At 36.8% G+C, this 13,295-nt stretch overlaps 1 pseudogene; it reads left to right on the plus strand.

Annotated features, from left to right (window-relative positions):
• Positions 1–11,656: 11,656 nt before the first annotated feature.
• LOC143404383 (COMM domain-containing protein 2 pseudogene) lies at positions 11,657–12,373 on the plus strand (annotated as a pseudogene).
• Positions 12,374–13,295: the final 922 nt, after the last annotated feature.

Below are 13,295 nucleotides of genomic sequence, written 5' to 3' on the forward strand. Positions count from 1 at the left end.
CACCACCTGCAGTGACACAGGTTAACCTGAACCATTTACTTTTTGTCATTATATACTCTCTCTCATTCCATTTCTTTGCTCTAAAATAAATGTTCTACAATATCTTATATATTATATCTTATATAATATATTATAATATAATCCATGTTTTATATATCATATTAATATTAATTATACTAATATAATAATTGTATTATTATCTTATTAATAATAGAAATTATATTATTATATAATTACATTACAATGATATGCAATATAATATAAATTAATATAAATCTAAATATATTATATGATATATAATAAATATGTTATATATAATAAAATAATATTTATACATTTAATTTATATATTATTTTATTATATGTGTATATAATATATATGTATTTCATATATTATATATAATTTATATTAAATTCATATGAATCATAAACATTTTGATATGTAATATATAATTTATATAATATATATACTTATATATTTATATATTTATATATAATTTATATATAAATATATAAGTACATTATGTAAATATATTATATAAATTATATATAATATATTATGAATATATAATATATTTATATATTAATATACATAAAATTTATATATATTATATATTTTTATTATATGTATATATGATAAAATAAATGTATTATATATAATATAATATAAATTAGAATGTTATATAAATATATTGTATTTAATTTATATTATATATGTATTATATAATATGCAATATATTTATATAATATTATAATTTAAATTATATAGTTAAATTATGTCTTATTTGACTTTAGATGATTTTAATACATTTGATAGTTTTTAACCCCTTAACTTTTTCTGTGTAAATTTTTATTTTATGACATTTTTAACCTTTTTTATATTTTTTATAATGGTCTTAAAAAAGGCGTGCTTCAGATATTTTTAATTTCAATGCATTTTCTCTTGACATTATGAGGGTTTGGTTAAAACCATTCCTTTGGATGTATGCCTGTAATCCCAGTAACTTGGGAGGCTGAGACAGGTGGGATCTCAAGTAGAAAGTCAGCCTTAGCAATGGCAAAACTCTTAGCAACGCTGTCTTTAAATAAAATTCATAATAAGACTGGGGATGCGGCTCAATGGTTGAGTGTCCCTTAGTTCAATTTCCAGTACCCCCAAAAAATATCCTTTTGTATGAAATGTTTTGACTTATAAATCACTTTACATACTTTTTCTACCTGGAATATCAACCAGTGAAAACGTATATGTCATTAGAATTGAGCAATAATTTATTTAAGTTCATTTTGAGAGTATAGTAAGTCACATTGTTTGCAATTTGAGAGATGTAGATGACTGAATGTGTTTCACTTATAAAATACCCAGTTTTTATAAACTAGTCCATTCCTGTTATTTTCTGGGTTTCATCATCTTGCCTAAAATATGATGTAAAAGGGACAAAAATAAAATAGCATTCTTGGTATGTGTGAACTATATTGTGAGTCAATGTTGTTGTATGATCATATATACTTGATAAAAATTATATGTACAGATTTATACACACATTATTATATGTAAATTATTTCAAGTACAATAAGTTATTGTGGCTTCTCTGAAATTTTTGCCTCTTGGAGTATGATACTTTAAGATTATTAACTATTGACTCAGTGGTCAACACATGGGCTCACCACTTGACTATAATATGAAATGGGTTTTAGGGCATGTTGTCTTATAGTTCTTCATAACATTAAGGACTAAGGAGAAATGAACAAAAGGCCTTTTTAATGCTAAAGCCATTTTTTAGCCTTCTTTATACAAAGTACAAGAATCATATTGGTTTGAAAACTTAAAAATAAAATCAGAGCTAACATTTATTGAGCTTTGTGTATTTAGACTTTACCAAGTTGAAATTTCACAGCAACCTCTAATGGGTAAGTAAGCATTTTATAATTCCTGTGTTACAGATGAGGAAACTGAGGCTTAGCTAAGTGACATGCTTTTAGTTTTCAGAGATGCAGCAAGCAGAATTGAATCTCAAATACAGGGTTGTGAAATTTTGATTAGTGCTTCTTTTTTGGGGTACCAGAGAGCCACATCCACAACCCTATTTTGTTTTTTATTTAGAGTAGGGTCTCACTGAATTTCTTAGCACCTTGCTTTTGCTTTTGCTGAGGCTGGCTTTGAACTTGCAATTCTCCTGCCTCAGCCTCCCAGTGGGATTACAGGCATGAGCCACTGTGCCTGGCTGGTAAGTGCTCTTAATGAATGTGATTACTAAATAATAGCAGGAAACACTGAACAGAATAGAAAATGCATCTTTCGATGTTTTTATTGTAAAATACACTTACAATTTGCCATTTAGACCATTTTGAAGTGTACAGTTAAGTAACACTATGTATATTCACATTGTCCAAGGTGGCGTGTATTGCTGCATCATCAGTTGACAGAAAGCAGAAGGGGGGAAAGGGATGTGAATGATGTGTGAAGCCTCTTATATAAGGGCATTCATTCTGTTAAAAAATATAGAGCTCCATGACCTAATCACACGTTTTGACTTATAAATCACATTACATACTTTTTCTACCTGTACTATCAACCAGTGAAAACGTATATGTCATTAGAATTGAGACATAATTTATTTAAGTTGATTTTGAGAGCATAGTAAGTCTCATTTTCCCTTTTGCTGCTGTCACAATAGTGATTGTCACAACATATACATTTGGGAAGAACATATTCAGACCATAGCAACCATGTTTAATACACTGTAAAGACAAATCCTTCTGGGGAAAGAATGTTGGTTTAAATCATGTGGAAAGTCCTTTCTAACTCTGAACCTAAGACTGTAGGGTAAATAGACCTTGATTCTAGTGGGCTGTTTCCAAATATGTGTCCATACATGGCAGTGCCCTGTGCTGATGCAGCTTGCATCCTGAGGTTTCAGCTACCAGCCAGGGATCACTGCACTGTGGCCCTGGTTCCCATCTCCATCTTGCTACTAACATGAACTGATGTCACTATTGGATTGTAGGATTTAAGGACTGTTGTGTAGTTTAAAGCTTTAGGTTGTTGATATTTAATTACAATAATTAAACATTTAATGACAATTTACTATACACCATCACCATGCTAGATAACAGAGACAAGACAATCTTTAAAAACACTTTCTGGGCTGGAATAAAGCTCAGTTAAGTGCTTGCCTAACATGTGCAAGGCTCTGCATTCAATTTCCAGTACTAACAACAACAAAAAACCTTTCTGTATTTGTGGAACTTACAACTAAATACTATCAGGAATTGGCAGCTAACTCTCAGTGGACTCTATTTTCACATTTGAAAAAGTCAGATTTGTTTAAGTACCATGTTTTCAAGAAAAAAATAGCAGAATGTCCTGTAAATAAAGTCTGAGAATAGGACTAAACTTTTAAATTGAAGCTAAAATTATGTAACTTGTACTATTTCTAAAACATTATTTCCCATTTGTAAAATTCTTATCTTCCCCTTGGAACTGGAGATTGAACCCTGGGGAGCTTAACCACTGAGTCACAATCAGAGATCTTATTTTTTTGAGACAGGATCTCACCAATTTATTGAGACTGGCTTTGAGCTTATGATCCTCCTGCCTCACACTCCCAAGCCACTGGGATTAAAGGCATGGACCTCCCATTTCTAAAATTGTAATAATTATATTTGTGCACCCAGCTTTCTTTCAGGAGACTTTAATTGAAAACTCTCCTGAAGGCTGGGATGTGTTTCAGTGGTAAAGCACTTTTCTTGCATGCTGAGGCCCTGGGATTGAGCCCCAGTGCTAGAGAGAAGGAAGAAAAGAAGGAAGGAAGGAAGGAAGGGAGGAAGGAAGGAAGGAAGGAAGGAAGGAAGGAAAAAAGGAAGGAATGAATGGGGGAAGGAGAGAAAGGGAGAAAGAGAAAGGGAAAAGTGAGGGAGGGAGGGAGGAAAAAGGAATGGAAGGAAGGAAGGAACAAAGAATGAAGGCAGGCAAGAAAAAAGATCAGGAAAAGAAAATTATAATGAACACCAATTAAAAGGTCTTCTGCTAACCTACATATTAGTCATTCAATAGAGGAACCAAAGCCCTTGTATGACTATTTAAATTAATTAAATTCTACAAAATCAAATTTCAGTATCTCAGTCCCACTACTTATTTCAAGAACTCAGTAACCACATGGGCTCATGGGCTGGTGGCTATTATACCTGACAGTGCAGTGCAGATACTGTACATTTCTGTCATGGCAGAAAGGTCTATTGGACAACACTGATAAAGAGGAAGCATCACATCAAGATACTGGTATTGTGGATGTGTTAAAGAATATTCAATAAAATTAAACACCATACATGTTAAAAAAAAACACTTAGCAAATTGTGACCTACAAGAGGAAATCCTGAAACTAAAAAAAAAAAAAAAAAAAAAAAAGGACCTTTTTAACAAACCAGTCAAATTGGCAGCATCTCATTCATGATGTTGGCAAAATAACATCATTTGGAAAATAGCCTCTTTGCTGTGTATATACAAAAAAGCATCATAATGAGTTTAAAAGTCCCAAATCTTGTATACAAATCTGGGTTGATTATCAATTGAATGTTACAAATAGAAAACCAACCAGGAAAACAGGTTCATCTAATGCATAATAGCACAGCACTAAAATAACAGACTGAAAATTCTTCCATGAAACAAAACCACTGAGGGGTGTGTTAACACAGTGAAAGTTCTTTCTTGACTAACTGCTCAACAGGAGTGAAACTAGACTTTTGAAATTAATAAGGAATTTTCTAACTTTTTTTGACTGTTGTCTGCCTTTAGTGAATATACATATGTAAATATGCTTTTTTTAACTATATTTCACTCAATTTTTTCTACTATAATTTTGTTGTAAGAGTTCATACACACTGATTTAAAAAACTACTTCTTGCTACTGCAGCTCTAGATACTAGTAGAGCTTTATTCCAATTGATACATGAAAATAGGGTCCTATATGATATCTTTGACCTTCAATCTGGTATCAGTAATCATAAAGTCTAAAAACCCCTGCACTGAAGTTTAGTAATTCCTATTTATTACATGCTAGGCATTATACAAAGTGCTTAATTCCATTTATTTTATTTACTTCTGTAACAACTGTGTGTTAGGAAGTAGGTAGTATTAATCCTGTAGCCTAACAGGCTGATCTTAGTTTAATAATGTGCTCCAAATTGTGCTCCCAATGAGTCCTTCAGTCAGAATTTGAACCCAGCTAGCTTCCATTAATTTTATTATCCCAAGATCAAGAGCTCCTAATGAAAAATATTAAGAAAAGATAAGTTAAAATTTTTAATTTTGACTGCTTATTACATACCAAGTAATTCTAAGCCTCTTCCTTAGTAGATCATTAAGACCACATGCCAACATATCTCCACATAGGAGTCAGTCTTCACAGAGGAAGGCAGGTAGGGCTAGTGCAATGGACTTGTCCAGGGAAGAACTGGAGCAGGAGCTGAGCCAGCACCCAGGCACCTGGCTGCAGAGCCTGCACTCTTCATGGTGCTAGAAGTTCTGCAGGACTGTAAATATGTTCTGGTGTTTACCATCCAACCACAATTGCTCAGCTCCCTTCTATCAATGTGGAGAAGGGCCCAGGACAGCAAATCACATGAGCAGTGCCTGGGAACCAGGGAAGAGAGGCCAGCAGCCTCAGGTGAAGAAGGAGGTCAGATGAGATGATGACCTGCAAATGATCCTGGTGTGCACCTGTCTGCAAACCACTGGCCAAGGATGTGGGAGAAGGAGCAGGTGGCAGGGATGAGGACCATGGGCTATGAACAGGGCCATTGGAAAGCCATCAGACCACTGGCAAGGCACACAGTTCCACTATCTAAGGATATATAGTACACAATAAGAAATGTTGATCTTAACCAGGTGATGGTGAAGTGTACTGAGAATTTATTAGGTGAGTTACTATTCTAAGCACTTTTCATCTCAACAAACTCAAAGGAACTCCTAGTTGATCTACATAAGAGTCGGCCCTTTCTCATTCTATGATTGCAAGAAGAGTTTCTGGTGCTATTTAGTCCAGGGCCAGTGCAGACGGTGTGAACAGTTTGGTCACGTGGGAAAATCCTCAGGGAGTTTAAATTAAAGACACAGACACCATTTTACCTTTAAACCAGCTCTGGGATGGCTTCTTGAACCCTCAGCCTCAAGCCCCCCAGGGAGGCAGTGAGGTTTAACTGAAGAGGAGAGACAGAGTGAGAGAGAGAGAGAGAGAGAGAGAGAGAGAGAGAGAGAGAGAGAGAGAGAACACTAAGGATAGGGCTTTTATTGGGGAACAAAAAATTCTGGGGAAAATTTTATCCAATGAAGGTCAAGCGGGGGGCAATGTGGCAAGGTCAGGTGTGATGATTGGGTCTTTGAGGCAGTGGTGAGACATGCCTCCACATCACACGGAAAAGCTCTCAAACCCAAAAAGGGTGGGGAGAGCTCTGCCACATTAAAAGTGTCTGAGCACCTCACACCTAGCCAGGGAGTAAACTCAGTCAGTTCAAGGATGGACTCCCACAGTGCTGCACTTTGAAGGGAAGGGAAACAAAAATATATAATGACTCCTCTCTAGGGAGCAGAGTGGCTCAGCAACTCAGCAGCTTGGGGGTCACCCAGTTCCAGGAATGGGGGTGGGTCCAGAAAACTCACCCAGTTCCAGAACTGCAGGGTTCTGGGAGATCACTCCATTGTAGGGTCTAGGATTCCTATCCAGTTCCAGGACTGCAGAATCTTGGCAGGCCTGCCGCCCCCAGCAGCACAGGCATCCAAACTAAAGGTTACTCCAGTGAATTTCCTAGGATACCAAATAAAACACCCAGGACAGCTCCTCTGCCTCAAGCTCTCCAAATGGGAGAGCAAGGAATCTCACGAGGGGCTGGTGAGAGTGAGCATGTCCAAGAGTGGACTTTTACCAGGGAGACCCTCATTCTTTAGAAAATTTCATCCAAATAAGGTCAAGAGGGGCAGGGTTACAAGGACAAGTAAGGTAATTTGACCCCTGGGTTATAGGAAGGCATGCCTAAGCATGAAGACACATTCTGCTACTTCCAGGATCAGGGCAGCCATGTAGGGCCACTTTGAATGTGGCCAGATCACTGCAAGTGACTGACAGAGCTGCAACCAATCAGGGAAGGAAAATGCAACAGCCCCCCACAGAGGCCTATCCAGTTCTAGGAGTGGAAGGTCTAGGAAGATCACACAGTTCCAGCATTGCAGGGTCCTCGGTCTTACCCAGGGTTGTAGGGTTTTCTGACCTGTAGGTGAGGATGCAGCTCAGCCAATGCTGTTTTCTGAACCCACGACACTACATTCATCTCAGTCCTTGCAAGTCTGGCTGCTCTGCTAGGTCCCAAGAAGTGATGTGAAACTTCAGTCAGACGTAGGTTATGACTGCTGTGGGCACTCAGATGCCTCTTCCAGGAGGCAGCCTACAGTCCCAGTCCAGGCCCTGAGGGGCAGGATGCACCAGGGTCTGGGAGCACTGATGTGTGGCTTCACTGCAGGCTGGCCCCATGGGGTAGGCTATGACAGGGGCTGAGCTCAGGAGTGGCAGGCCACCAAGTGTGGGTGGTTTAGCAGTGCTAAGTCTCAGGGAAGGTGGGGTGCCATGGCTGTTTGTCACCTGAGCAAGACACAATCCAGCAGTATTTCCAGTCCCCAGGTGTCATGATCTAATAGCTGTGCTGGCCACAGGAGTGGGGTACACCGTCACCACCTTCTCTTCTGGGAGCTCAGATGTGTGGACTCCAGGCAGTCCCCTCAGGAGAGCTGAGTGGCATGAGAATACAAGAGTCATAGTAGTGAGTATGGAAGGTGTCCAAGGTTTGGGTGGGAGCTTCTGGGGTCCTCTTGCTTGATTAGTCCACACAGGGAGGAAGCTCCCTTGTTCTGAGCTGCTCCTGGCTGTTGATGGCGTGTCAGAAACTAAGTGTGTCCTATACTCTGTGTGAACATCCCAGGATCCCATGTTCTATCTGGCTTCTGGTGATCCTTAGATGTGCTCTGGGGCTCTCTTCACTTACCCTCACCAAAATGCATTGCTTATTTTGGGAGTTGTCTTTATGGGAGGAAGGATGGTAGGACTTCTAGTCAGACTTCTTGCTAGCATCTCTCCTCCCTAGAAATGTTTATTTAAAATCAGAATAATCATACCCGGTATCACCATGTTTAATCAAATTTGTATTGGAGATCCTCATGAGTAAAATATAATGAGAATAAAAGAAAGTAGAAGAATGGAATACTAAAATATAGAAAGCTTAAACTTGCATTATTTTCAAATGATGACGATTTTTTTAATATATTGTTTATTTTTTAAATAGAAATTGTCAAGGTTCCTGAATAAAAGCTTGAGATATAAAAGCAAAATTAAAGTTTTATATTCCAGTGGCAAATGATTAGAAATCGTGATTGAACAGGATATACTATTTACAATAGTATCAGAGACTGAAATTGCCTAAATAATCAAATAATAGACTTAAGACTTCTGTAGACAAATTATAAAATTTTATTAGGGGATATGCAAAAGAACATAAATACATAAAGGCATATACTACATTTGTCAACATAAGACTTTGTCTAGGTCATTTTTAAAAGTATTTTTAAGGTGTCCAGGTGCAGTGGCACACACATGTAATGACAGCAGCTCAGGAGGCAGAGACAGGAGGATCATGAGTTCAAAGCTAGCCTCAGCAAAAACAGGCACTAAGCAATTCAGTGAGACCGTGTCTCTGAAATAAAATACAAAATAGGGCTGGGGATGTGTGGCTCCATGGTAGAGTGCCCCTAAATTCAATCCCCAGTACATCCTCCCTGCCAAAAAAAAAGTATTTTGAAGGCTAAAACACCATGAAATCTAAAGAGGAACCTGGAGTGGTTCTGGCCTATCAATTAACTATTAAGCTATTATTATTATAAATTAAGCTATTGTCATTATAAAGTTGTTCTGATTAAAATAGTAAAATGCTGGTGCAGATGTAGAAATTACATTAAGTGCAAAACTTTACTTTGATGTAACAGCAACCTCCTATCAATTAGACATTCCATTTTGCATGAAAACACAGAGGCTCACAAAACAACACAGCATTCTAGAATCACAGTCTTTGAAGAATTTAAAAATGTTCAGTAAAATGAAAGGAAATTCATTGCAAAATTACACACTAGGGTAGTGAGCAAGAAGAATGCAGAGTGGAAGCAATATAAAATGTAAATATTTGAATGTTCTATTCCTCATGACATACCCACTCCCATGCACACATTAGGCTTTCTTGGTAACAGTGTAAGAGGTTAGTTGTGAGGACCAGACTGAAGGGAAGCAAGGCTTCTCAGCAGAGGGAGTTTTCTGAGAGCCATGCACTCTTGCTCTTTTGGGAGATGCAGGGGCAACACTATTGGTCAAAGCCACAATTCTCTCTTTTTTAATTTTTAATTTGTTTTAATTAGTTATACATGACAGTAGAATGCACTTTTATACTTTGATATATCATACGTAGATGGGATACAATTTCTCTTTTTCTGAGTGTACATATTGTAGATTCACATTGGTCATACAGTCACATATATATAAAGTAATAATGTCTGTTTCATTCTACTATCTTTCTTATCCCCATATCCCCTGCCTTCCCCTCCTTTCACTTCCCTCTACCTAAGGTAATGCTATATTTTTTTTGTAGAATTACAATTCTTAATACACATATATACCACAATTTTTGTATTTCTTTTTGTATATAAAGTATGTTGACACCCAATTCAAGTCTTCATACATCACATTTCACCATCCTTGCTAATCCCCTGCCCCCTCCCTTTCTCTCCCACCCCTTTACCCTGTTTCCCCCATGCTCTCCCTCCCAACCCCACCATGAGTCAACCTTATTTTATCAGAGGAAACATTCAGTATTTGTTTCTGGGGGATTGACTAACTTCACTTAGTATTATCTTCTCCAGTGCCATCCATTTACATGCAAATGCCATGGTTTGTTCTTTTTTAATACTGAGTAAAATTCCATTGTGTATATATGCCATGTTTTTTTATCCATTCATCCACTGAAGGACATCTAGGTTGACTCACATCTATTTCATTCTACTATATTTCTTATCCCCACATCCCTGCATTTCCCTCCTTTAGCTATTGTGAATTGTGCTGCTATAAACATTAATGTAGTTGTGTCCCTGTAGTATGCTGTTTTTAAGTCCTTTGGATATAGTCCGAGGACAGGAATAGCTGGGTCAAATGGTGGTTCCATACCTCCATACTGTTTTCTATATTGGCTGCATCAATTTCCAGTCCCACCAGCAAGGTATGAGTGTACCTTTCCCCCCACATCCTCACAAACACTTATTGTTGTTTGTCTTCATAATAGCTGCCATTCTGACTGGAGTGAGATGATAACTTAGAGTGGTTTTGATTTGCATTTCTCTGATTGCTAGAGATGATGAGCATTTTTCTTATATTTATTGATTGATTGTATATCCTCTTCTGAGAAGTGTCTGTTCAGGTCCTTAGCCCATTTGTTGATTGGGTTATTTGTTTTTTTGGTGTTTAGCTTTTTGAGTTCTTTATGTACCCTAGAGATTTGTGCACTATCTGATATGTGAGGTGTAAAGATTTGCTCCCAGGATGTAGGCTCTCTGTTCACCTCACAGATTGTTTCTTTTACTGAAAAGAAACTTTTTAGTTTGATTCCATCCCTTTTACTGATTCTTGGTTTTAATTCCTGTACAGTAAGAGTCTTATTAAGGAAATTGGGGCCTAATCCCACATAATAAGATTAAGGCCTATTTTTTCTTCTATTAGACACAGAGTCTCTCACAACTCTCTCTACAATACTGAGTAAGTGGCAATTATTTTACATGGAAGACTTTTCATATGGTAAGAATAGATGTCATGAAAGAAAGAGAGCTGTCCATTGGTAGGGGACAGGTCTCTGCTTCGTGGCTACTTAGTGTTGAGTGGGTTCTATAAGCAGTGTTCTGATACTCCTACATTAAAAAAAATTATGTCCAAAATATATTCTTCCCAAGGAAAGCTATATCACACAGATTACTATTATTACCCTTCTATACAAGTGGATGTCTTATGATTATATTTTTTCTTTTTACTCTGTAGTGGAAGGAAACATTCTCAACCGATGTAGCAAGAATCATGTATCAATACAATAAAAACACAAGTTTATCAACACATTCTTAAGAATCCCAGAAACAGAACTGTCCACATGGACAACTTGGATTCATGATGGAGATGGCATCATAGAGAAGTAGGAAAAAAGAGAATTACTTAACAAAAGGGACTGGAGAACTGACATTCCACAAATAAAATACACACTTGCATTCCTACATCATTCCATATGTATTGTCAACTCTAGATATATTAACCATGTTAATATTTTAAAAGGAAATTTTAAAATGATTAGTGGAAAATATTGTGGGTAGCTTTTAAAACTTGATCTTATAAAATATTTCCTAAGATTGCACACATAAAAACATATGATCACATGAGAAAAGATTAATAATTTGAGCACATAAAATTAAAAACATCTGGGGCTGGGGCTGGGGCTGGAGCTCAGCGGTGGAGTGCTTGCCTACCATGTGCAAGGTGCTGGGTTTGATTCTCAGTACCATATAAAAATAAATAAATAAAATAAAAGTATCGTGTCCAACTATAACTAAAAATATTTTTTTAAAAAATTAAAGACATCTGTATGTCCAAAGATGTCTTAAACAGGAAGACCAGGGTGCTGCTGGGTGGAAAATGGTGCCCAGCGAAGATGCTGCTGGACTTGTCGGAAGAGCATAAGGAGCACCTGGCCTTCCTGCCAAAGTGGTGGTGGAGTTTGGGTGGATCAGGGTGGAGTTCCTGAGGCAAGGGACCATCCCCAAGGTCTATGAGGGTGCCGCCAGGAAGCTCAACATGAGCAGTAACACTGTCCAGCATGGTGTGGAAGGGTTGACCTACCTGCTCACTGAGAGCTCCAAGCTCATGATTTCTGAAGTGGGTTTCCAAGACTCTGTTTTTGTTCTGGGATTCTCTGAAGAACTGAACAAATTATTGCTTCAGCTTTACCTGGACAACAGAAAAGAGATCAGGACTATTCTGGGTGAATTGGCACCCAGCCTTCCCAGTTATCACAGCCTTGAGTGGCGACTAGATGTACAGCCTGCAAGCAGAAGTCTCAGGCAACAGATAAAGCCAGCAGTGACTATAAAACTACACCTCAATCAGAATGGAGACCACAACAACAAAGTTCTGCAGACAGCCTCAGCCACCCTACTTCATCTAGTTCAGCAACTGTAACAATCCTTGGACGAGATGAAAACCAACCACTGTAGGAGAGTAGTTCACAACTTCAAGTGGTACCAAGTGTTAAGGTCCTAATGCCTTTGACTCATTTGTGAATGGATGACATTCAGGAATTACTTTTCAGAATTAACTTTTATTAATTGGTGTTGATAAATGCATCTAGATTCCATGAAATTCCTTTTCCTATTCCAGGATATTGAGGTCATGATCAGAAGCTAAAGTCAAGTTCCTTTTCTGATGCTAAATGTGGTCAGCTTCTTGACAGATTGAAATGTAATTTTGTATTTTAAATGTGTAAATAGGATTGAATCAACTAGAAATAAATCTATACTGTTCATATCTTCTGTATATATGAGCAATACCCTGTTTTGGGTACATTTTTGTCTGCTTAACTAGTATTTTCCTCTTTATTGATCAATTTTGAGAATAAAATTTACAGCTAATTTCTTTCCTATTCAGAGTATTTCTAAATAGTACAATATTTCTGACTTTTAAAAGCATCTCATGATGTTACTAGCTACAGAATAATGTAAAGTGAGTATGAGTTTTTTTTAAATTATATGCCCATATTGTTATAGGAAGTTCATGAATTTTTCTGTGAATGTAAAGGTCAGTAGTTTTTTACCATATTGCTGAAGTTTGACTTATGATTCATTGACTTAAGTAGTACTCAATTTTGTGTGATTGTTAATAATATTTTCACAAGGATTAATTTTTCCTATATACCAAAAGCAACTAAGAGACACACTGTCATTTACATTTATAAATAATGGATACAAGAATAATGTAATCAATGCTTGATTATCTGGGGTAGAAAGATGTCTTAAACTAAAAATGTTTTGAAATTTAAGAATATATTTTCAATATAACTGATAGAGGTTTCAATATAACTAACACACTTGAAAATTGAAAATATGTAAAGATAACCTACAAATTGGTAAGAAAAATATAATTAATCTAGTTAAAAATGACCAAAATATATGACCAGAAATTTTAC

The sequence above is a fragment of the Callospermophilus lateralis genome, chromosome 7 (genome assembly GCF_048772815.1).
Source record: "Callospermophilus lateralis isolate mCalLat2 chromosome 7, mCalLat2.hap1, whole genome shotgun sequence".
Taxonomy (NCBI): Eukaryota; Metazoa; Chordata; class Mammalia; order Rodentia; family Sciuridae; genus Callospermophilus; species Callospermophilus lateralis.